The sequence below is a fragment of the Hippopotamus amphibius genome, chromosome 3 (assembly GCF_030028045.1).
Source record: "Hippopotamus amphibius kiboko isolate mHipAmp2 chromosome 3, mHipAmp2.hap2, whole genome shotgun sequence".
NCBI lineage: Eukaryota > Metazoa > Chordata > Mammalia > Artiodactyla > Hippopotamidae > Hippopotamus > Hippopotamus amphibius.
The window spans coordinates 173785020-173810757 of NC_080188.1; positions in this window are offsets into that span (position 1 = coordinate 173785020).

Here is a 25738-nt window from a genome sequence, read left to right on the forward strand (position 1 = left end):
GGATCCAGCTGCATTCACACAGACCCAGGTCCCAGGCCTATTCCCTCAGACTGAAGCCCACTTTAGTGGACCCAGGCTCCAGGCCTGCCCCTGAGGACCTAGGCACCAGGCTGGCTCATTTGCTGATCCAAGCACTTAGACCCACCCACCTTTGGACTCCAGAAGCCCACAGACACCACCAGACAGCCTACCCAGAATTGCTGGAGGGGCTAACTGGTGAAGGACTTTGCCTGCCAAAGCTAGTCTGTAAAGCCTGGAAGAAGTACCTTCTTCTTCAAATGCACAGACACAAATGCCAGACTATAAGGATCATGAAAAGTCAAGGAAACATGACACCACCAAAGGAAACTAAAGAAACTCTAATGACACACTCTAAAGAAATGGAGATCTATGTAAGGTTCTTATAGTATACTTAAAGTGTCTAAAGTCACTTGAAGGTAAACAGTTATCATTTAAAGATATGTACTACAAACTCTAAATCAATCTCCAAAATAAAAAGAAAGAAAAGAAAAGAAAGGGGACTTCCCTGGCAGTCTAGTTGTTAAGAATCCATGCTTCCGGGCTTCCCTGGTGGCGCAGTGGTTAAGAATCTGCCTGTCCATGCAGGGGACACGGGTTCGAGCCATGGTCTGGGAAGATTCCACATGCCATGAGGCAACTAAGCCCATGTGCCACAACTACTCAGCTTGCGCTCTAGCGCCCACGAGCCACAACTACTAAGCCCACGTACTGCAACTACTGAAGCCCGTGTGCCTAGAACCTGTGCTCCACAATAAGAGAAGCCACCACAACAAGAAGCCTGTGCACCACAATGAAGAGTAGCCCCCACTCTCTGTAACTACAGAAAGCCCACGCACAGCAATGAAATGAAGCCAATAAACAAAAAATAAATAAATAAATAAATAAATAAATAAATAAATAAATAAATAAATAAAATTATTTAAAAAAAAAAAGAATCCATGCTTCCACTGCAGGAAATCCCACATGCTGTGCAGTGTGTCCAAAAATAAGTAAATAAATAAAACAAAAGAAGACAGAATTATGGATCAGAAATCAAAAAAGATTAAATCAAATTATAAAAAAAAGTCAAAAAGATGACAGAGAAATGAAAAAAACAGATTTTATAAATCATATTCTGAGCTATTAAACTAGTCTCAATAAATGTAAAAGTACTCAAAGTATCTTCTCAAACAACAATGGAGCTATATTAGAAATAAAACACAGAAGTATATAAAAGAAACTATCTAAATAATCTATGGGTAAAAGAAGAAATCAAAATGGAAGCTAAGAAGTATTTTAACTGTATGACAATGAAAAAAATCTGAAAATTTGTGAGTTGCAGCCAAGAAGGGATTAGAGGGAAATTTATAGTAATAAATGCCTTTACTAGAAAGTAATAAAGATTTCAATTATATGACAGCTCCCACCTTAAGGAACTGGAAAAAAAGGAATAAATAACACCCATTGTATACAAAAGAAAATAAATAATAGAGATTAGAGTGAAGAACAATGAAATAGATAAGAGAAAAACAGTACAGAAAATTAATTAAATGAAAAGTAGTTTCTTTGAGAAAACAAATATAATTGATAATCTTTTAGCCAGACTGATTTAAAAGAGAGAGAGAGATAGAAGGAAAAAATTGTCAATATCAGGAATTAGACAGGTGACATTACTACAAAATCAATAGATAGTAAAAGGATAATAAGGAAATATTATAAGAAACTTTATGCCAATAAGTTTGACAAGTTAGATGAAATGAGCTAATTTCATGAAAGATGCAACGTTCATTAAAGAAGATGTAGGCAAACTGAAAACTCCTATAGCTATTTTTTAAGTTGAGTTTATAGTTTAAAACCTTTCCACAAAGAAAACTGCAGTCCACATGACTTCACTGGTGAATTCTATTAAACATTTAAGAAAGAAACAAAAAACCCTTCCAAAAAATTGAAGAGGAGAGAACACTTCCCAATTTATTCTACACGGCCTAGATGTCCCTGATTCCAAATGTCTAGACAGAGATGTTACAAAACAAGTAAATTGGAGACAAATATATGGTATGAACGTTGATGCACAAATACTAAACAAAAATTTTAGCAAATTGAATGTTACAATGTATAAAAATGACATTACAGCAAAACCAAGAATATAATGTTTTTTAACAATTGAAAATCAGTCAATATAACATCATATTAACTTTCTAAAATTTAGAAACCATATGTTATCTCAATAAAAGCAGAAAAAATACTTAACAAACACCAACAGCCATTCCTGATAAAAACTCTCAGCAAACTAGGAATAGAAGGGTATTTATGGTACAGGGCATCTATGAAAATCCTAAAGTTAACATAATACTTATGAGTGAAGAACTAAATGGGTTCTCCTTATTATTAGGAACAAGAAAATAACGTACTTTCTCACTTTTATTCAACATTGTACTGAAAGTTCTGGCCACTACAATTAAAGAAAAAAATATCTACATTGGAAAGAAAAATGTGAAATGCATTTATGCACCATTATAATAAAATGCAACCATTTCTAAATACCAAATATATGTATATTATAAGAAGAGAGATTAAAAATAAGAAACCACATAGTGAAATATTATTTATATAAAAGATTTGTATAGCAAATATAAAATGAAAAGATGTCATAATTTAAAAAAAATAATTACCTATATGTAAACAATACTGTGAAGTGGAAAGAAAAATTCAGGATGTCTCTGAGTATATTTTGTTTTATAAATTTAACTTTGGACTCATGTACATATTTTACATGGCTGTCAAAAATTAAATTTAAAAATTCATTCCTAAAAAAGTTAAAATGAAACTAAAGAACCTAAATGTGTATCCAGCTGGTCACATAACTGCATAGAAAGAAAGACCAAAGGAACTTTAAAAATAGACTCCAAATCATATTGTTGGTGAAAGGGCTGGTATGACTATTCTGAGACTGGTGTGTGTGTGTACTGTGGGTAAAGCAAATGAGTAAGTATATGATATTCTATCATTCCTGTTGCAAACCGAGCATTCTCAGAATACTTAGAGAGAATTGGACTTCCTACAGCCACATAAGTCGGGGTATTCAGTTATTGTCATTCAGTGTCAAAGAAATCCAAAGAATGCAGAGTCTAGAAAATTTAGGAATGTTAAGTTACATTTGGCTTCTAGGTAAATGTGAGTTTACTATCTTTGGAAGTTTTCTAAAAGTAGAATAATGATAGAAAAAAAGAGATAATGACATAAGATATTCATTGACAAGTTAAGCTCCATTTCTCTTGGCTGTACAAAGCTGTTTAACAATAAGAGAGTTATCGAGTTAAAAATAGCATGGTAGAAGGAAAGAGTCAACTCTGGTTTCAAGCTCTGGATCATTTAAGGCTGACTCTGAATGGAGGGTTGTGAACTAGACAATCTCTATGGTCTCTCGAAGTTTTCAAACTCTGTCATGGTCCCAGTAAGCGTATGAAATGCCATCAGCAGCCTACTCTTTCAGTCCAGGAATTTCATTAGTAAATACACTGACTCATCAGCAAATGTCCAATCTCACTTGAAAGGTGTATCGTATACATACAGATATATTTTTAAAAAATTAATGATAGCCCAAGCTTCAACAACCAGACCACAGCAGAACATTGGCACCAACATGTTTATCTGGAAGAAAGAGTCACAGAGAATGTATCATTAGAGAGGGTAACTACAATAAAAGCCTCAGGATTGGAAAGCCTGAACAATACCAATTTACCACGAGTCCACAAATTGAAGGCCACATTTGCCAGACATGGAATTCCTAAAAGGATTACCTCTGACAATGAGCCACAGATGTCCTCAAAGGAATTTCCACATTTTGCCAAAACATGACATTTTGAACACTTCACCGTCAGTCCACGTTGCCACAGAGCCAAGCCCTTTGCAAGGGGTTAGTGGTGAAAAGCTGAAAGAATGAAACTCTAAAACACATTGGACCATGCTAAGGCTAATGATAAAGCCCCCTGCCTCAGACTATTCGGAGCAAGGAATGTATTGTGGGCAACTTTCAATTCTCTTTTCCCAGTTATTATAGTCTCAGCATCTCCCCTCAGCACTATTATCTATGCGTGGAATGCAAGGGCCCATGGCAGTGAGTCTGCTCCTCCCACAAATATTGTAAAACTGAATAAAAACAGATATGCTAAACAACTCACACTACCAAGCCCTGGTCTAACCTCTTAGTCTGTGTGAAATCCTATCCCTTAGAAGTTATGGTTGACACCAAACACTGAAATAGGAGATGTTCTTGCTGGTGATGGTTTATGTTTAAGATGACACCAGAGTCCCACAGGCAACATTCTAGAAAAGATCAACATTTTGTTTAATTAGTGCAAGTGTGGTTTGAAAATCTAATATGGGTCTAGACCTGTGCAGATGAAGTACAATCCTGCCTTAGTCAAGGCTTTTTCACTGGCAAGTAACAGAAGTCATTGAAGCTATCTTAAGGGGAAAAAAAATGAGAATTTATTGCATAGATGATAGGGGTACATTATGAAAGCCAAGAGCAAGTAATGCAGTTGGTCCTCATGAAGACTATAGTTAGCAACTGGAAAGGTATTAGAGAGTCAAGGCAGCATGTGGTCCTTATCTCTACCTTTCTTGTGCATTTTGTTTCTTCTCTCTCCCTGCTTAAAGCATAAGATGGCTGCCTGTGATAGGTGGCCTCCAAAATAAACCTCACTGATCTTCACATCTTCATATTGACACCCTTGTGTAATCCCTTACACCTGAGTATGGACTGGACCCTGTAACGCACTTCTAGTATAGAATGTAACAGAAATAATAATACGTCACTTCCAAGATTAGGTTACAGAAATCTATCCCGCACATTTTCACTCTTTGTTCATTCTGAGTGACACCAGCTGCTATTTTACACTCTGATCCATGAAGAGTCCCACACAGAAAGGAACTGAGGAAGGCCTCCAAATAACAGCCAATAAGAAAATGAGTGACAGTGGTTAGAAATGGATTCACCCTCTAGTGAGCTTTCAGATGAGATTGCAGCCACAGTCAAAACCCTGATGGAAACCTTGTGAGAGATCTTGAGGCAGAGGCACCTAAACAACTTGTATGGAGATTCCTGACCCACAAAAACTGAGTTAATGAATGTTTATTGTTAAAAGCCATTAAATTGGGGGGGAAATGTTTATGTATAGATAAGTAATAAGATTTTGGTACCATAACAAATATCTAAAAATATGGGTGTGGCTTTAGGACCAGGAAGCAGATGGAGGCCAAAAGGGTTATAAGGAGCAAGTTTAGGAAAGCCTAAATTGCCTTGAGCATGTTTTTAGTCGAAATCTGGACTTTGGGGATGCTGCCAAGTGAGGGCTCAAAATAAAAAAGAATTTAGGGGTATGTTATCGAAAACCAAAAAAAGGAGATCTTTATCATGTAAGAGCAGAAAGCTTAGCAACAATGTCATCTGTAGTTGTGTGGAAGGCTGAAAAATTTCTAATAAAGTGTATGATCTGGTTAAGTAGATTTCCGAGTAGAGTGCTGAAGATGCCACCTGGTTTCCTCTTACAAATGTGAGAGAAAATAAATAAATAGAAGGACTATTAAACAAAAAAAGACCAGGAATTAATGATTTTCTAAACTCAAAGCCACTTCAAATGGCAAACAATTCTAAAATTTAAAAATGGTTTCCAAGTAAGGAGCAAATAAAGAGCACTGCTAGGAGAACATGGTTGAAAATGAAGTTCAAGATATGATTGTAAAACTTTTTGTCCAGGCCTCAGAAAAAAATAGGTGATGCCTAATAGTATTATTCAATCACACAAAAGTACAAAATGAAAAGAGAGAGTTTGACCCCCCTCCCAAATTTAACTAGTAGGAAGCAGACTGAGAAGACTACTCAGCTGAAAAAATGTTATCTTTTATACAAAAAGTCAGATGACTCACACGTTGCATCCAAGATACCCAGAAAACAGAGCCATGGAGTATTATTCTCAGGTCTTGAGACACAGTCAAGGAATTTCCAACGTTTGCTTGTCCAGATTTCAAAATTGCTATAAACTAGTGACTCCTTTGTGGCTTCTATTTCTCCATGCCTTTTTGAACAGGAATGGACTGGTTAATCTATGCCTGTCCCATGATTGTGTATTATGTGTACTGAGGGCAGATAAATTATCTCTTTAGTCTTTACATGTCTACAGATTGAGAGGAACCACACTCAAGGAGCTGTACTCAAGGAACTATTCTTAAGGTGCCTCATCCAAACCTGAAACTGATTTAGATAATGAGATTCTAGACTCTGAACTGATGCTGTAATGCCATACTTCTGGGAAGGGGTGAGTGTATTTTGCATGTAAGAGAGACAAGAACCATTGGGGGTCAGAGGCAGTGGTAGGCAGCCTCTAAGATGACCTGCAATACCTGTCTTCTGATAATTACATCCTCATGTAATCATCTACCCTTCGGAGTGGAATGGACCTAGTCACTTCCTTCTAATGGATAAAATATGGCAAAAGTTATGAAATATCACTTCCATGATTAGGTTACAAAGAGACTATAACTTCCATTTTGTGCATTCTCTCTCTTTCATGCTCTTGTTCTCTGATTGAAGCCAGCTTCCCTGTGGAGAGCCCCATAGAGCAGGGAACTTAGGGAAGACCCTAACCAACAACCAGCAAGGAACTGAGACCACCTGTCCAACAGCCCATGAGAAACTGACTCCTACCAACAACCATGGGAGTGAGAAGAGAAGCAGATCCTACTTAGCCAACCCTACAGGTAAGACGAGAGTCCTGGCCAAAGTACATAGAACTTAGATTGCAGCCAAGGGAGAGATAATAAGGTAGAGGAATTTAAACCATTCCTAGATTTCTGACCCACAGAAACTATGAGATAATGAATGTTTCTTGTTTAAAAATGTTAACTTTTGGGTGATTTGTTACACAGCAATAAGTAACTAATACAATGGCCCAGCCCTGCAGCCCTTACCTATTAACTCTGGCACTGCCAACTAAGAGGTGTCCCAGGATCTGATTTCCAAATTCCCAAGAGAAAGATTCCGATTGGCCCAAATTGGCTTGGGTGTCGACCATTGGTACAAAAGGCTATGGCCATGGAGAAAACAAAGTTGTTTGGTACAATCATAACCACAGGGTTTTGGTCCTGTGAGTAGAGATCAGTTCTTAAAGAAAAGGAAGTAAGCTAGGAAAGTTTCTCTGAAAAGGAAATCCACATCTAGTTGGAAAGATAAAACGAAGTAAACAGAGACTTCTGATGGCAATAAAAGATTGACTACAGGCCCCCATGTCCCTATCACCTCAAACACAAAGTCTAGGGCTGTGCCTAGTGTGAATCTAAGACAACCAGGAAGTTCTGTTACTAGAATTACTTTGTTTGCTAGGTGCTTTTTTTTTTAATCCATTAAGCTAGCTGTTGAGCAGAGTGCCGAGAAAACAATCAATTGATTGAATCCATTTGTTGACATAAAAAGAAAAGGAGGAAAGCAGGTGTCATATTAGCAAACAAATGCTCCTCTTTGATTGAAAGAAAATCTCTAAAATGTTAGTGCTCTACATGACATGGCTGCTCCAATGAATCCTTTTAAAAATAGGTGTCTTGCTATGATTGAACCCAAAAAAAAAAAAAAAAATGTTGGAAACAGCATTATTAAGAGCTAAAGACCTCTCTGAGACCAGAAACATCAGGGTTGGATGATGTCAGGAAACGAGCTTCTTATTCCTATCCCCGAAAGTAAAGTTTTCTGACTATTAAAGACTACATATTACCAAAATGCTGTTCTCAGATTACAAAAATAGGAAGGGAACTAGCACAGGTGAGGACCAACAGTACAAAGAGGTGGGAGAAAAAAAACCTAGAAATAGGTCAGAAATGGGCTTTAAGTCGAGGCAATAGAGAATATAATCTGATTATTTATAGCACTAATTTATACCTAGGATTTTGAAAGTGAAATTTAGAAGTTATAGATAGAAGTTCAAAAAGTAGTGCTTCCAATCTGTCACCAAGGTAAACTGGGACAGAGAAAAGCTACGATCATTAGCTGCACAATCCCACCCTATCTCCCCAACCATTACCAAAATTTTTTTCTCCAAGTCTTTGTTGCAACTCTGTTCTGTCACACCACTGAACAGCTCACAGTTACAGTACCACCATTACTAGTAATATCAGCACCAGTTACTATTTATTGAGCCCTGGCCAAGTCTTAAGCAATGAAGTAATAAGCACCTTTGGTACATAACATCACTTAATTCCTATAATGTGGGTTCTATTAAGTTCTCCATTCAGTAGATAAAGAACCTCATCTAAGGCTGAGGGAGATTTACAAAACTTGCCCAAATATGCACAGCTAGAAAGTGAAAAAGTTGGAATTTGAACTAACTTCAAAGTCCATAGCCACTGTTCGATAGCCTCCTATGATATTTCATTTGTTAAGCACTCATATGCTATCACTGTGCTACAAGCTTTGCTTACACTATCTCAGGTTATCACAACAGCCTATAAGGTTTGATTATACCATTTTACAAAACAAGAATCTAAGTAAATGCACTGATCACCAGGCTATTATCTATTGACCCTCCAGCTAAAATCAACCACTATTTAAGTAACTTACATGTGCAAAGTGAATACTTAATAAGAACAAGCTTTGCAGACAATGTGTTTTATGATGACAATAATTGGTGAACAATGTACAAGTATCATACAGGGAACCCCTAGTTTCATGGAATACTAAATGCATGGTAAACTATCTTTCTTTGTCTTATTTTAGAAGTCAAAGAAGACTCTTTTCTGCTGGTACCCATTTATATAGCCCCTACACAGAAGTCAATGGGTGTTTCAAGCACAAGCAAGACAGATGTAGCTGCTGGGGTGGGATGGAGGACGGTAACCAGCATACAGACTGCTATGCTTATGTTGTTCTGTGTTGACATCTGATATGGCTATTCTTGTCTGTGTTTACACATCCCATTCATCTGGTTCAACCAGACAGGGTTTTATTAATATTATTGATGGTTACTATAACAAAAAGCATGTGAATATACTTTAGCTATGAAATTGTGACAAGTATTTGGTTGATCACAGTCCGTAAATTGCATCATAGAGACGATCTCCAGGGGTGAAGGGAGATGGAGCAGGACATCACCAGATGGACACTTGCTTTGATCTCATTGAGGAAACTTACATAGTGATTTCTCCTGGAAAAGTTCCTTTCCAGGGGCTCCCTCTGGAAATTTGGAGCTGTTTGACCCTTGGAGAAAAGCCAGTAACTCAATCAAAGATTCTTCCCAGGCCATAAATAGTATTCTGAATGTGCATCCTCCGTCTTCATTACTCTCCCTCTCTTGGCCCTCTCGGTTCCTTCAGTATTCAGGACATTAACGGAATAAAGTCAAATACTAGAAACTGGGTGATCTTCCTTTGCTGCTTTTAGCTCTGGCTTCTTAGGTGACATTCCTTTGGACTGCAGATACTTGCTAAAGTCTATACTGGATATTGTGATGAGGGGGAAAAAAGGGGAAAGATGGTGTATATCTAAGACAGGTAAACCATTCTCTGCCATTGATGAATTTGCAATCTTGTTTAAGGGGTAGGATGACTGAAATGGTTTAGGTTTAGTTTAGGACTTTGACTTTTACAACCAGAAAAACCCAGGGCAAGCCAGGATGAGTTAGCCACTCTGTGAAGTTAGTCTAGGAAATTCACTTTATCTACATAGAAATCATTTCTCCCAACTCTAAAAATGAATTTAAAATTTTAACTTGTTTGCCTTGATTCACAGCAACCCATATCCAATAGGAGAAAAAAAATGCATGAAATCTCTGAAAAAGAGTACAGAGTTGCCAGCCATGTCTAATTCTAGAGCATTGGCTCCAGAGAGACAGAAAATTGGGTCTTCTTGGTAAACCACAACATCCATGATCTCATAAGCTTAGTTTCTCCCTGTGGTACACCTGGTTTCTTTGAAGCAATGGAGTACCAGTTAACAAACTGACTCCCTGAAGGTGTCTAGTGATTCCCAGGATGTAGCTTACACATTGGAAGAACCTGGTTCAACAAGTATCTGACAACCAATCTTAAAACTCCCAACATACAGCTGCATGTTTAGGATGAATGAGATACGATCACTAAGGTATTTCGATTTTGAGGGGTTGCAACTTAAATACAGCAAAGAAGATACCAAATTGAGGTGTTCCATCTAATGTATTGGTTAAGAAGGGGGTGAGGGGGGTAGCGAAAGAGACAGTTAAGTCATCCTGTGTTGATTTCATAACACCATCCCTCTTCCACTGAGGGAAGAGCAGTCACTGAGCTTAGATCATCCACTTTTCATTTTCTCTAAAGAAATAGATAGGAGTGCTATGAGAATTAAAGGTTGGTGCAGGGGAGGGGTACACTCAAAGCCTCCCCACTCCCAATGTAGAGCATAATTGGGAGAAGGTAGGAGCAGAGTCCACTCCTCCAGGACAGTAGCAAAGGCAACACTGTCCACCCACCTTGGCTCAGCTCAGTCAATAAAGATACTCTACCCAAAACATCGTCAGAGCTTATGGGCTCTCGGTGAACGAGGCTGAGGAGATGGCTATGATACTATGAGGCAACACAGTTGACCCATTACTTCCCTTTCTGTCCCCAAGAAGGCTCGGTGCTTGGGTTGAATTGCATCCCCCAAAAAGATATGTTGATGTCCAAACTCCTGGTACCTGTGAATGTGACCATATTTGGAAATAAGTTCTTTTCAGATGTAATCAAGTTAAGATGAGGACTTACTGAATTAGAATGGGCCCTAATCTAATGGCTGGTGTCCTTATAAGAAGAGGAAATTTGGACATAGAGACACACAAGAACAACATGTGATGACAAAAACAGAGATTAGAGTGATGCATCTGCAAGCCAAGGAATGCCAAGAATTACTGGCAGCCACCAGAAGCTAAGAGAAAGGCATGGAACAGACTCTCCCTCAGACGGAACCTTTCCAACACCTTGACTTTGGAATTTTGACCTCCAAACTGTGAGAGAATAAATTTCTGTTGTATTAAGCCACCCAGTATGTGGCAGTTTTTTATGCTGGGCCTAAGACACTAATACAGGGGTCAAGGGACATTTCTTGGCAAAACAGTGAAGCAGGTACCTCTGGGAACTGAAATTCTTGCCTGATTTATTGTACTTGCTTCATTCCATCTTGCTCACCTTCCCTCCACCCTCCATATCTATGCTAGAGACATAATACTGAAACGCAAATCCCTCAGTGGCTCTCCACAGTTTGCACACAATAGAAGCAGATCTACGAAGCACTGCCAGACATGGACAGTGTCCGTCTTCATAGCCCTCTCTTGCCTCACTCATTGAACTTATAGTCCCTTAAAACTATACTTCTAAAGATATAGAAATAGAGAATGGACCTGAAGACATGGGATGGGGGGCAAAGGGGAAGCTGGGATGAAGTGAGAGAGTAGCATTAACATACAAACACCATCAACTGTAAAATAGATAGCTAGTGGGAAGCTGCTACGTAACAGGGAGATCAACTTGATGATGGGTGATGACTTAGAGGGCTGGGATAGGGAGGGTGGGCAGGAGTTGTGGGAGGGAGGGGATAAGGGGATATATGTATAAATATAGCTGATTCACTTTCTTGTACAGCAAAAACTGGCACAACAGTGTAAAGCAATTATATTCCAATAGAGAGCTTTAAAAACATAAAAATAAAAGGACACGTACACGGGAAAAAAAAAACCATACTTTTTTATTCCTTGGTGATTTCACACAGACGTGTTCTTTGCCAATGTGAAGACCCAACGCAAATGTCACCTCCCTAGGAAGTCTTCCTTCACCTCAGTAGGTGAAGAATTTGTCTGATCTCTGTTCTCTGGCACAGAGCTTCAAAAACTAGGAACATCCTGAGTGACAGAAGTGTCTTTGCTATGCTAATGTGATTTTGGTAGGTCCCTAGATAGCTCCAGGGCGGAGGCAGATCACCAGAAAAAGGCTGAGTGTCATCCTGGGCTGCACAGTGGTTGGGAATCTGCCTGCCAGTGCAGGGCCCGTGAGTTAGAGCCCTAATCCGGGAAGACCCCACATGCCGCAGAGTGACTAAGCCCGTGCGCCACAACTGCTGAGCCTGCACTCTAGAGCCCATGAGCCACAACTACTGAGTCCACATGCTGCAGCTGCCGAAGCCCACGTGCCTAGAGCCCAAGCTCCGCAACAGGAGAAGCCACCGCAGTGAGAAGCCCACACACCACAACGAAGAGTAGCCCCCGCTCACCACAACTAGGGAAAGCAGGCACACAGCAACGAAGACCCAACACAGCTGATAAATAAATAAATAAAATTTTTTTTAAAAAGAAGAAGATTGGGACTTTCAGTCACCAGACCTTCAGGGAGTGAAGTAGGACTGGAGATTGAGCTCAGTCCCGTGGCCAATGACATAATCAATTGTGCCTATGTAATGACACCCCAATAAAAATTCTGGATACCAAGCCCATGGAGCTCCCTGGTTTGTGAACACACTGATATGCTGGGAGGGAGATGTACCCTGACTCCACCAGGACAAGGTGTGGAAGCTCTGTACTCCCTCCCAGAACCCATCCTTTGTGTATCTTTTATAATAAAACTATAATAAGTATAGTACTTTCATGAGTTCTGTAAGTGGTTCTAGCAAATTCTCATACCTGACAGGCTTATGGAGACCCTTGAATTTACAGTCAGTCAGAAGAGCAGGTGACCTGAGGCCTTCAAAATGCACCTTGCACGTGACGTAAAGGCAGTCTTGTAGAGGACTGACCATTTGATTTGTAGAGTCTGAGGCTAACTCCAAGGGGTTACTGTCGGAATTTTATTGTAGCACACACAGTTGGCTTTTGAAACAGAACAACCTCCGAGCCCTTCTCTCCACCTCTTCTCCAGCTGGTGTTAGAATCTGTGTTGTTTTTGCATGTCCACAAGAAATCCACCTCCACAATCAATCCATGTCGTATGAGTGGGGCTAATCCCATTTCTTTGGCTCCAGAATAAGTATTTGACCCAGATCTGGCCAATAAAAATATTCCATTTTCCCTGGTTGCTGCTTCCTGCCTGGGACTCTCTGCACTTCCTGGACTTAGGTAGCTATTTCCTTTCCCATGCTAGGGAAGTTTTCAACTATAATCTCTTCCAGTATTTTCTCAGGTCCTTTCTCTCTCTCTTCTCCTTCTGGGACCCCTATAAGGTGAATGTTGGTGCGTTTAACATTGTCCCAGAGGTCTCTTAGGCTGTCTTCAGTTCTTTTTATTCTTTTTTCTTTATTCTTTTCTTCGTCAGTGATTATCACCATTCTGTCTTCCAGGTCACTTATTCGTCCTTCTGCCTCAGTTAATCTGCTATTGGTTCCTTCTAGTGTATTTTTCATTTCATTTATTGTGTTGCATATCTCTGTTTGTTTGTTCTTTAATTCTTCTAGGTCTTTGGTAAACTTACCTTGCAACTTTTCGATCTTTGCATCCAATCTTTTTTCAAAGTCCTGGATCATCTTCACCATCATTATTCTGAATTCTTTTTCTGGAAGAGTACCTATCTCCTCTTCATTTAGTTGTTTTTCTGGTGTTTTATCTTGTCCCTTCATCTGGTACAAAGTCTTTTGCCTTTTCATTTTCTGTGTCTTTCTGTGGCTGTGATTTTCAGTTCCACAAGACATAATACTGCTGATACTGCTTGATACTGCTGTCTGCCCTCTTGTGGAGGAAGCTGTCTAGGAGGCTCCTGGGTGCTTCCTGATGGGAGGGACTGATGGTGGGTTGGGCTGGGTGGGTGGAGCTCAGTAAAAGTTTAATCCAATTTGGTGGGTGCAGCTCAGTGACACTTTAATCTGCTTGTCTGCCAATGGGTGGGGCTGTGTTCCCACCCTGGTGGTCATTTGGCCTGAGGCAACCCAGCACTGGTGCTTACAGGCTCTTTGGTGGGGCTAATGGTGGACTCTGGAAGGGCTCATGCCAATGAGCACTTCCCAGAACCCCTGCTGCCAGTGCCCCTGTCTCCTCGGTGAGCCACAGCTGCCCCCCACCTCTGCAGGCAACCCTCCAACACCAGCAGGTAGGTCTGGTTCAGTCTCCTTTGGAGTCACTGCTCCTTCCCCCTGGGTTCTGGTGAGCACACTTTTTTGTGTGCCCTCCAAGAGTGGAGTCTCCATTTCCCCCAGTCCTGTGGAGGTCCTGCAATCAAATCCCGCTGGTTTTCAAAGTCTGATTCTCTGGGGATTCCTCCTCCTGTTGCTGGACCGCCAGGTTAGGAAGCCTGACGTGGGGCTCAGAACCTTCAGGACTTCTGTGGTATAACTGTTCTCCAGCTTGTGAGTCACCCACACAGCATTTATGGGATTTGATTTTAACGCGATTGCGCCCCTCCTACCGTCTCATTGCGGCTTCTCTTTTGTCTCTGGATGTGGGGTGGTTTTTTTTGTGAGTTCCAGTGTCTTTCTGTCAATGGTTGTTCAGCAATTAGTTGTAATTCCGGTGCTCTTGCAAGAGGGAGTGAGTGCACGTCCTCCTACTCCGCCATCTTGATTCTTCCTTCTCCCTGGTTGCTTTAGAATAGGCATGTGATCCAAGTCAGCTCAATGAGATCAGTTTGACAGGAAAACACCCTCTTTCCATCAGGGTTGTTGAGCAGGTAATAAGCAAGACCACAGCTGCCTAATCCATCCTTGGCACCATTTGCAGAGAATTTGCCTGAGAATGATGTCAACACATTAAAAATAATAATAATAATAATAAGAGCTAAGACAGAATTGTCCTAATGGAATTTTGAAGACCCTGAATATAGCTGTGTTTGAAACCAGAGATACCTTTTGAAATTCCTAGTTATGTTAATCAGTAAATTCTCTTTTATTCAAGCTGTTTTCAGCTAAGTTTTCTGTCACTTGCCACAAAAAGAATCTTGACAATAGACCATCCTTCAGCCCATCCATTGCTCTCGTTCCTACCATCACACTCATTATAAATGTCAATTTGTTTGCCTAGCTCTAGAGTGATTATGTCTTATTTGTCTTTAAACTCTGTGATACTTGCCTCAATGCCTAGAATGGTAGTGTCCAGTACATATTATTTGAATGAATGTTGGGTAACTAACCACCTCTTTCACAAGTGCTCATTTCTTCTCTCCTGGCATCCCTTTCTCCCTCTCATCTTCACCCCAGCATAGTCTCATTCACAGAATAACAGAGGGAAAAAACATACCAGTCTAGAAATGGAAAAAAATGAATTGTAGCCCTTGTTCTGCTTTTTTCAAGATATGTAACCTTAGCTGATTCTCTTCTCTCTGACTAGCCTCAGTAAAGTGAGCAATATCTGAAGATCCTCTAAGGGAAAACCTTGCATCACTCTAATTCCTGCTAAACTATTAATTAAGAAGTAAGGAAATATCTTACTTAGGACTAAGCTATGAGTTTTCCCTGGAACTGCAGCATTTTAATAGATGATTCCTGAAGACAGAGAAACCTTAAAGGATTAAAGGGATGAAACTACAAAGGTGGAATGATAAGCTGTAGATAAAACTATCTTGTAGGTATGCCCAGCTTAGTGGCCCCATACATCACCTCTTCCTTGGGTTTTGCTATTGAAGCCACTGTTGGAAAGATACAGGACAAGACTAACTTCAAATGAGGGAATCCCGTCAAGTCTCTCCAATATGTGCACAACCCCACTCCCAACTCAAATCATCAGAATGAGACCATGATCCAGAACTCACCCAAAACCCACTGACTAAGTGACTCCTTCTAGGACATTGACATTATGTCCCCAAGCTCAAAAGGAAAACAGCTGTTAAAAGAAAAAGACAGAAGGACCCAGTGAAGAAAACAGGCTAAACTATGTCTTTCAGCTTTTACCAAACAGAAATAAGACCTATTGTCCACTTGGGAGATTGTTATAGGCTTCTAGGTTCTTATGGACAGCAATGTCTTTTTATCCTGCGGGTATGAACTTAAATGTCTTTATTTTAGGCCAAATTCCCCTGAAGAGTAAAGCTAGAAGAATTTCAAGAGAAGAATCATTGAAAAGGACACATGTAATGAATCTGGGGTTCCCCACCCCCACCTGCCCACCCAGACTGAGTCTTGACAGGGCATCAAGAAAGTGAGCTTTGACTGGATGGAGTCCACTTTTGTTCCAACCAAGCCCCGAGGCCGTGTCTAGAAGAGTAGAAGCAAGTGGAGGCAAAGAGGATCATCTCAGTTATTCAGGCCCCTGATCACTCCTGATACCCTCCTCGGGGTTGAGAGAGGACAGCTATTGTAAAGGGGGATGTGAGGGAGTGGGAAAAATAGAGAGGGAAGGAGATGTTTTCAAATTATCCAGACCAGATTATTGCACAGTTTTTACTTTCCTCCTGAACAGACAACAAATGACACAACTGGGAGACTCCCAGGGATAGCTATAAGGTGCAAGCCAAATACAAGACTGTTCATGAAAAAAAATGACTTTTTAAAACTCCAGGGAGAAACTGCTGCCCACCCATCACCCACCTCTCCGTACAACGAAACAAAATAAAAATTTCCCCACTTGCTCTATGTATTCTTAAAACTTCAATTCCTTGATTTAAGACCTTAATTTCTGTTACAATGCATGTTCTCCTAGGAAGGTGACATTTTAAGTCACAATCAGCTACCTTAACCTTAAGGTGAATGAGTTCCTACTCTTCACTAGGGTAACTCTGATGAGTGAGGGAAGCCAGAAAGGATGTAGAGGAAGGAGAGAAAGGAGTGAGAGAGAAAGAGAGTGATTATGAAGGAAACTTCACCTAAGAGAAAGGGGAGGCTGAGACTACTGCCTTCATACCTTTGCAAAGAAGTTGTCCCACTGAGGCAAAATCAAAATCTTAAATATGACTCCTTGAAAGTACTTACAATGGGTACCTACAAATCAATTAAGAATCATCCCTGGAAAGAACACTACAGCTCGTGGAAATAAATCGTGCATTAGAACAGCAGGAAGTACTCATTCCATCTTCAGTCACCGTAACAGCTTTATTTCTGACCTGTCTGCTCCTCCCTTCCACACAGGCATAATCCAGATTTCTTTCAGAGAGAGTTAAGCATTTCCCTACCAATCTCATCTCTCAGACACAAGCTGTGGAAGGCTACAGGTCATCCCACCACACTTTGCAGTTCTTGGGCTACTACTGTCAGGTTCTTCATACTGCAGTTTCTAAAGAAAGAACCTCAGAAAAGAAACACTTTAGCAAAAAGTTCTTAAACTGTGGGAAGAACTGCCAATTTTCTCTTGGGTAAGAGCACCCTCTGGTGGTGAATATCTGTATTGTGGCCTAGCAGCTCCACCTGGATGTATGCTGTCTCCTAACTGGCTCAACCATAAAACCTTCCAGATGGAAAGTGTTCCAAGATATCTCTTGGCAGCATAACAATCCACTGAAATCCAAGTTATAAGGTCTTGGTCCAAGGCCCTGCTCTGTTCTTCCTAGTGTGCGACTTTGGCCTAGTCACCTCTCTCAGCCTCACTTCTACTACTAAAAGTAGGAAAATAATGCCAACATGAGGATCAACTTGTGGTCTAAACAGAACTCTCAATTTTCAGTCTCCCATTCCCAACTTACTCTTGTCTCAAACTTTCTGATTTTAATACATGGCCCCAGCATCCACCCAGATGTTCAAGTCAAAACTTGAACATGGTGGTGCTAACTTTGATCACTTGATAAAGATGGTGCCTTCCAAGTTTACAATAAAGTTACTTCTTAATTTTGACATATGAGAAAATAAGTTGAGACATTGTAAAATGTCACTTCTCACCCCACTAGTTTTAGCATTCACTGATGTTTCTTATTTAATGATTCCTCTGATGGTTGCCAGTGGTGATTATCTAATACCATCATTCCCTCTACATTTATTAGTTGACTTTCTACTATAAGGAAGAGCCTCTCTTCTCTCTATTTTTTAATTAATTCATTTGTATATATCAACGTGGACTCGTGAGTTACTGTTTCATTAAATAGGTCATAATCCTTAACTATCATAGTTTATTTTGATGTTTATCTTGTTCTAGATTTGGCCTGTGGGCACTCTTCAAGCTAGTTTCTGCATCCTTGCCATGCTCCCATCATTCTTTGAGCATCTTTTTTTCTTTCTAACACAACAAGATATTCTAGGTTCATCTTACACTTTGTTCCAGCCCTAGAATCCACCATTTCTTCAAGGAGAGAGTGGTGTTTAGAAACCAAGATCTAGACTCTAGATGTGCTTAGTACTTCTGGGGAATTGCTGTTCCTAGTCTCTTTCAGTGAACAGAACTAGAAAATTATACACCTGTATATATACATATATATATACATATACAAACATACACCTATATATATATACACATGCATATATGCACACACATACACATATATATAAACACACAGTTAATTTACATATATCCGTAATTTCACACCAATACCTTCAACTCTAACCCAATGACACATGGCCAATTTCATTCTAGCTTTGCCCTTTCCGTATTTGCTTCTTCCTTCTCTGACAACGAGAAATGTATTTTCTCAAATTCTCATTTCATAGGTAATCCCCTGACCCTACCAAGCTGTTGCTTCCCTCAGGCCAGGACCCTGATCCCCACTTGTGCCTACCTGCCAGCCCCATTTTGTGTTATCCTAACATATATCACCCTATTTTAATCCTCTGAAAAGTGCTTATTTTCAGTCTACCCTTACTAGAGTATAAGGGTATCCTCACTCAATGTTTGGGTATGGTGTGTCCCCTATAAATACGTATTGAGTGAGTGAATGAACTCCTGCATGCTGCATATGCTGGATCCTGAAATAAATATTAACTGGGGAATCCTGGGTGGTAGAAAAAGGAGGAGGTGGTAAATTGTTGATAAGTAGCACTGAAGCAGGCCCTAAGGTCTAAATTCCAGGAAAGTGAGCAGGTGCTAATCTTTCATGGACTCTTCTTTATGGAAAGATAATCACAGATGAAAACAAGTGAAAATCTTTACATATTAGTGTAGTTAAAATAAAAAGGATGAAATGTGTGTTCCAGAACATGGACAGCAATCTTCAGAAAGAGCGAGAACTTCTAAAGCCAGTCGAGAATGATATGCAGAGAGGATGATAAGAGGGGACTCCCCCTCTGAAAAAAAGTTAGAGTAAAAGTAAAAAAGAACAGGGCTTCCCTGGTAGCGCAGTGGTTATGAATTCCCCTGCTAATGCAGGGGACACAGGTCCGAGCCCTGGTCGGGGAAGATCCCACATGCCATGGAGCAACTAAGCCCGTGCACCACAACTACTGAGCCTGAGCTCTAGAGCCTGAGAGCCACAACTACTGAGCCCACGTGCCGCCACTACTGAAGTCCACACACCTAGAGCCTGTGCTATGCAACAAGAGAAGCCACTGCAATGAGAAGCCCACGCACCACAAGGAAGAGTAACCCCCTCTCTCTGCAACTACAGAAAGCCCATGTGCAGCAACAAAGACCCAACACAGCCAATAAATAAAAAATAAATAAATAAATAAATAATTTTAAAAATCATTAAAAATAAATAAAATCAATCAATTAATTTTTAAAAAAGAACAAACAGAAAACTCCCAAAAATGGAGCTGGTGGTCAAGCCAGTGAGATCTCTCAGCCACCTGGGAAGACAAGGGCCCAAACAGGTCCCATCAATGAAACCAAAAAAACATTCATAAAGAGAGGTAAAGTTAAAATTTCCTGAATAACCGAACCCATGACTTACTGATGACAGTAACTTGGTTACCAGACAAAGCTGCTTTCATCAACTTACCGGAAGGAACATGGAGTCATTCTTGAGGCTTATGCAGACTGTAAGAACTCTCAAGGCAATATAGACAATAAGGAGTATGTTGTTAATGAAATTAGGACATACATAAATGCATACCAATATAATATTGGACACTCAGCACTCTACAACTTTGAGGCCACAATATTCTCAAATCCTTGCAGGTCATTCTGATATACCCATAGTCTAGGTTTATGAAATACCACATCTACTGGGATTATTTGTATGCATCCAAGCAACACTGGTCTGTGCGGAACTTTCCTGGTGGCACAGTGGTGAAGAATCCGCCTGCCAATGCAGGGAACACAGGTTCAATCCCTGGTCCGAGAAGATCCCACATGACACAGCAGCTAAGCCCATGCATCACAACTACTGAACCTGTGCTCTAGAGCTCTCGAGCCACAACTACTGAGCCCACGTGCCACAACTGTTGAGCCCACGCACTGCAACTACTAAAGCCTGTGCGCCTAGAGCCCCTGCTCTGCTACAAGAGAAGCCACTGTAATGAGAAGCCTGTGCACCGTAAAGAAGAGTAGCCCTGCACACTGCAACTAGAGAAAGCCTGCACACAGCAGCGAACACCCGATGCAGCCAAAAAAAAAAATAATGCCTGTGGCTCTCTGGATGTAATCTCTGGATGAGAAGAGCTTTGCTTTAATATTAAACTATCTGCACAATTTTCAAATACCTGGCAGAGATTTTTACAGCTTTGAATAGTGCCAGCAATTATGAGGTACCATCAGAAAGTTATGATCTGTCGACACTCACTTATGTTTGGATCTCAGTGGTGTGCTGGAAAATGTTTAACAACTTGCTCTTTGTGGGAGAGGGGAGTGTTGCTTTGTAGCATTTGCCAATTTCCAAGGTGTAAATACTCCCACCATGATAAATTTCACTGTACCTAGGAGTGGGCTCTCCAGAGTGGGTGCAAGATAACTCCAGTTACCTCCAGCCTACCATTGTGTTGACCTTTGGTACAAATGGCATACTTCAAAATTATTAGTGTAGAACAGGAGTGATGTTTAAGCTTGTTTTCTGTTTCATTTTAAATACAAAATAAAAAAAGATACAGCTCCTTTTCTGATTTCGTAACTGCTATCCACCTGTGAAATGATGGACAGAGAGGACTTTTCTGTCTACTCATTAAAGCGGTTCTTGAAAGGCTGGTGGGTCCATTCCTCATATACCATGTATTTTATAATATGTTAATGCTACATGACAAAATACTCTGATTCCTAGGGCCCAAAGTTTGATTCAATGTTTATAACTGAAAACATACCCATTTGTGCTCATTTTAATGGTCCTTAAAGTAAACAGCCCTTCCTTTGCAGGTGTAAGGTGGCTAAGATTATTGAAAAATAATGGCTTATTTAAGGGTGTTTGATGTAATGTGATAATATGTATTTTGTCTCCTGGTAAAGTTGCTTTTTAGCAATTTTTCTTCATGAATTCAGTATTTTCCTTGAATTGTACGTATAAGGGTGGGGGAGAGGAGGATGTTGGGTCTTCTCTTGTTTTTTTAAGTAATCAGTGAAGAAGCCAGATCTGAATGTGCAGTAAACCATTCTCATGTTGGCACATTGGGATGTTGTTACCAACTTCCTGAAGAAGCTAGGCTTGTGAACTACAGTAAAACACACCTCTTCTGCAGCTACGAGAATCATGAACCTTCTAATTATAACAGTCTCCCTCACTTTTACAGGGCTTTACAGTTTTCAAAGGGCTTTTAAATGCATTGTGTCTTCTGGTGGACCCTTGCCAATGTGTAATCCTGAATCTAAGGTGCAGCCTCCTTCACTTGCATGTCCCAGCATGTTAGCAGATGAGCTGCCAAAAGAACACAAAAACAAGTACTAAGAATTCAAAAATTGAAAGAAAGAATGAAACAGGTTATTCATTTCAACCTTGGCCTTAACAAAACAGGTACAATTATATTTGGGAAGAGGAGCCAAACATGTTCTTTTATTTATTAAATAATCATCATACAAATTAGTCTAAAGCAGCAAAAATCATCACTTCGTCAAACGCAAGAAGGGTGACCTCACTGGATAGCGCGTGTAGTTGACCAGCATAACAACAGAGAGAAAGTCCAGGAGAAAACAATTTTTGGAAATTGACATAGACTCCTAGAATATGACCAGATTATGGTATAAATAATGAGATTTCATGTTTAATTCAATGGAGCTTAAATGTCCATGCCAATCTCCAAGGCAAAGTTGTGGCAGAAGTAGAAGATAAGACAACAGAAAAAGAAATTCTTGACTTGAGCTCAAACTGCAAAGGCAGTTACGAACTGGAACCTAGAATTCCCTGCAGTTGGAGCTAAGGCTTATAAAGACTGCTATGATTTTTTGGAGGGAGGTCTACTATGCAGCATTACAATCAACCAGTGCAATTCCTCATCTGCCCCTGAGAGAACTGCCTAATTTGAATGATACTCTTTGGATCAGCAGTCGTAGGGAGTCTGGTATATGCAGGGGTGTTCAGCAAAATACAGAGATTTCCCTTGTCTTCAATGAAAATACCATCTTGTTGAGGAGATAAAGCAATCACACATTAAAAACTAGCCAAAATATGGGATTTCCCTGGTAGCGCAGTGGTTAAGAATCCACTTTCCAATGCAGGGGACACAGGTTCAAGCCCTGGTCTGGGAAGATCCCACATGCTACAGAGCAATTAAGCCCATGCACCACAACTACTAAGCCTGTGCTCTGGAGCCCGTGAGCTGCAACTATTAAGCCCACGTGCTGCAACTACTGAAGCCCGCACACCTAGAGCCTTTGCTCTGCAACGAGAGAAGCCACCGCAATAAGAAGCCCGCTCATCACAACAAAGAGTAGTCCCCACTCACCAAAACTAGAGAAAGCCAGCATGTAGCAATGAAGACCCAACGTAGCTGATAAATAAAATAAATAAAAATAAATTTATAAAAAAAAGTTTAAGGAAAGGGGAGTAAATTCAGAGAAAGTGTTTGAGAAAAGTTCCAAGGAACTTGATCTGGGTATTGTAGGGCAACTGGACTTAGATGAACAAAGAAAAGGTGAGGAAGGACTTTCAGTCAAGTTGGAGAAAACGTGCAGAGGTGGAGCATGCACATGGGGAACCTTAAGCAAACCACGGAGTGAACACTGAGGCTTAGTTTTCAACTAAATGGCGAAAATATAAAGAGCAGATGTCTTCTAAGTAGTACCTATTCCTCTGCCAGCTACAGCATGAAACTCTGAAGTCTGGGCATTCAAAGGCCCCAAAGCTTGAAGCATCTTCATTCCTGCATGGAACTGTGAGCAATGATAGGATAACATAAACAACAAACAAACTAGAGAGCATGTCCAAAATTTCTGAGTTTTTTCTAATAAACACTACAGAAGAGAGAAAATACTGTAACTGCATCTCATTGTACAGTCCACTTAAGAAGGAAAATGGGTGATGGTAGCAATGAGGACAATGTTGTTATGAGGATGAGGATGAGGTTGAGGTTGAGGGTGAGCGTGAGGATGAGGATGAGGTTGAGGATGATGAGGATGAGGATGAGGCTGAGGGTGAGGATGAGGATGAGGATGAGGTTGAGGATGAGGATGAGGGTGAGGATGAGGTTGAGGACGAGGATTACACTGAGAATTTGCTGAGTGTTTATAATATCTCAGGATTTGTGTTTTCCCTACATGATTTTACCTTATCCTCACAGAAGCTTCCTGACATTTTATTGGTAACAAATAATGTACAACAGACTCAAAATAGCTTAACATTAAAGGGAATTAATTGGCGTAACTGGAAAGCCCAAGGGTAGATATACCTGGCTTCAGATATAGCTGAATCCAGAGGACCAGATGATGTTATCAGGATTCTGTCTCTGTTTTTGTTTCTCAGCTCTCTTTTACTCAGACTGTTGGCTTCATTTTCAGGCAGTCACTCCTGGTATACCTGGGGAGACTGCCTACATGCTTATACTTAAAGGTCAAAAGGAACAGACCTTTCTCTCTTGTTCACTTCCTCCCTCTTGCTCTCCCTACCCTCTCCCTCTCCTTCTTTCCATCATGGAAGCCTCTGGATGGCCCTGCTGAGTCTTGAGCACAACACTCAGACCAAAGGCTCCAAGGGCCTTGAGTCCTGTGGCCATCCCTTTCCACCAGAGATAGGCAGGTAATGGGATTGGCAGACCCCTGGCACCATATGAGTCAGGGAGGGCCACTCCCAGTGGAAAGCATTTGCCCAGCAAATGTCCACTACAGGTAACTACTAACATTATCCCTATTTGGCAAAGAGAAAATCAAGGCCTTGGCTGGTTGAGTTTGAAACCAGGTTTTTTGGAACAAGACTGCCCATTGTTAAACCAGTGGCTGTTAAGCTGCGATACCTTTGAAAAGGACTGGGCCTGAGCCTCATCCAGATAATTAACCCAGAATCTAGGTGGTAAGAACAGAGGAACACATTTTGTTTTAATCTCCTCAGGTTAGCTCTAATATTAGAAATATTAGAAAGCAGCCAGTATTGAAAACCCCAGTCCTAAGCTCTATGCTCCTATTAACAATAAATCCAGACTGTACTCCCTTCAGCCACCTTTATCATCCAGCTCTTCAGAATGGCCTGACGCTTTACCTGCCTGCCTCCCTCACTCACCTTTATATCATCTCGTCTTTATAGCTGCAGTTTCTGGTACCTCACTGGACATTCAATAAATACTTGTTAAACTGAACTGATGTAGCAGCCTGGATTTTCATGCCAACACTCCTGCTGGAAGGAAGGGTTCAGAGAGGGAAAACAATAAAACTATCTTTGTGTCGTAGTAGTGGTGATAATCACAGGAAGGAGGAAAAAAGAAAGGGGAAAGTAGTCCATTGTCCATATTTTCTGAGTCAAAAAGAAAAAAGAAACATAAGGAGCTCAGTAGGTAAGATTATCATGTGACATAAATTACTTTTCTAGTTAACATAATGCTTCAAGCCAGCGTTTCAGCTCTCATTCTGCCAGGTTCCTTAATTACAATATCCTTATTCCCCAATTAAAGGCTCATTAAGCTTGTCAACACCCTTGTAGAATATTAACTATTTTATTCTTTAGAAGTCTAGGCTTTATTAAATTGAAACCCTTTATGGAAAGGCATATTCTAATGATTTCTTGATCTCTCATTCTATTTGACGCCACCATGCTAAACAATAGCTTTAATCTGATCAAAAGTTTAATTTTTCTGCAGTCAAGCAACTGCACGTCAGTTAAAAGCTTCTGTTAAAACTACACTAACATAGGGGCTTCCCTGGTGGCTCAGTGGTTAAGAATCCACCTGCCAATGCAGAGGACACAAGTGCGAGCCCTGGGCCAGGAAGATTCCACAAGCTGCAAAGCAACTAAGCTCGTGCGCCACAACTACTGAAGGCTGCACACCTAGAGCCCGTGCTCCGCAACAAGAGAAGCCACCACAATGAGAAGCCTGTACCCCAGCAACCAAGAATAGCCCCACTAGCCACAACTAAAGAAAGCCCGCATGCAGCAACAAAGACCCAACACAGCCAATAAAATAAAAAATGAATAAATACATAATTTAGAAAATAAAATAAAACAAAACTACACTAACATAATAGCTCTTGATTCTATGCTCCTTTTGGTAATTTCTGATTTTTTCACACAAAACAATTCAACTCACTGCTTTCAGACTTCTATTTCACCCTGCAGAAAACTAAGCCCACGTGTTCCATCTCTATTTGGGTGTGGAGGCGGATGCAGCATAACTTTAATTTTCCCTACTTAGCTGTCCCTTTCTTAGAATCTCTCCATTTTCAGCTGTCCTGGGATTTCCCTTTACACTGCACCTGCCCTGACTCTGGACTCTACCCCAGCATTGGCCAACCTTGTGAATGTTTTATGAGACTGTCTGCAGCACACCCTTGGCACCAACCAAGAACACCTGTTGTTTCCTTGCCCTTCTCTAGACCTTCAGTGCTCACACCCTGCTGGGCTCAGGCAT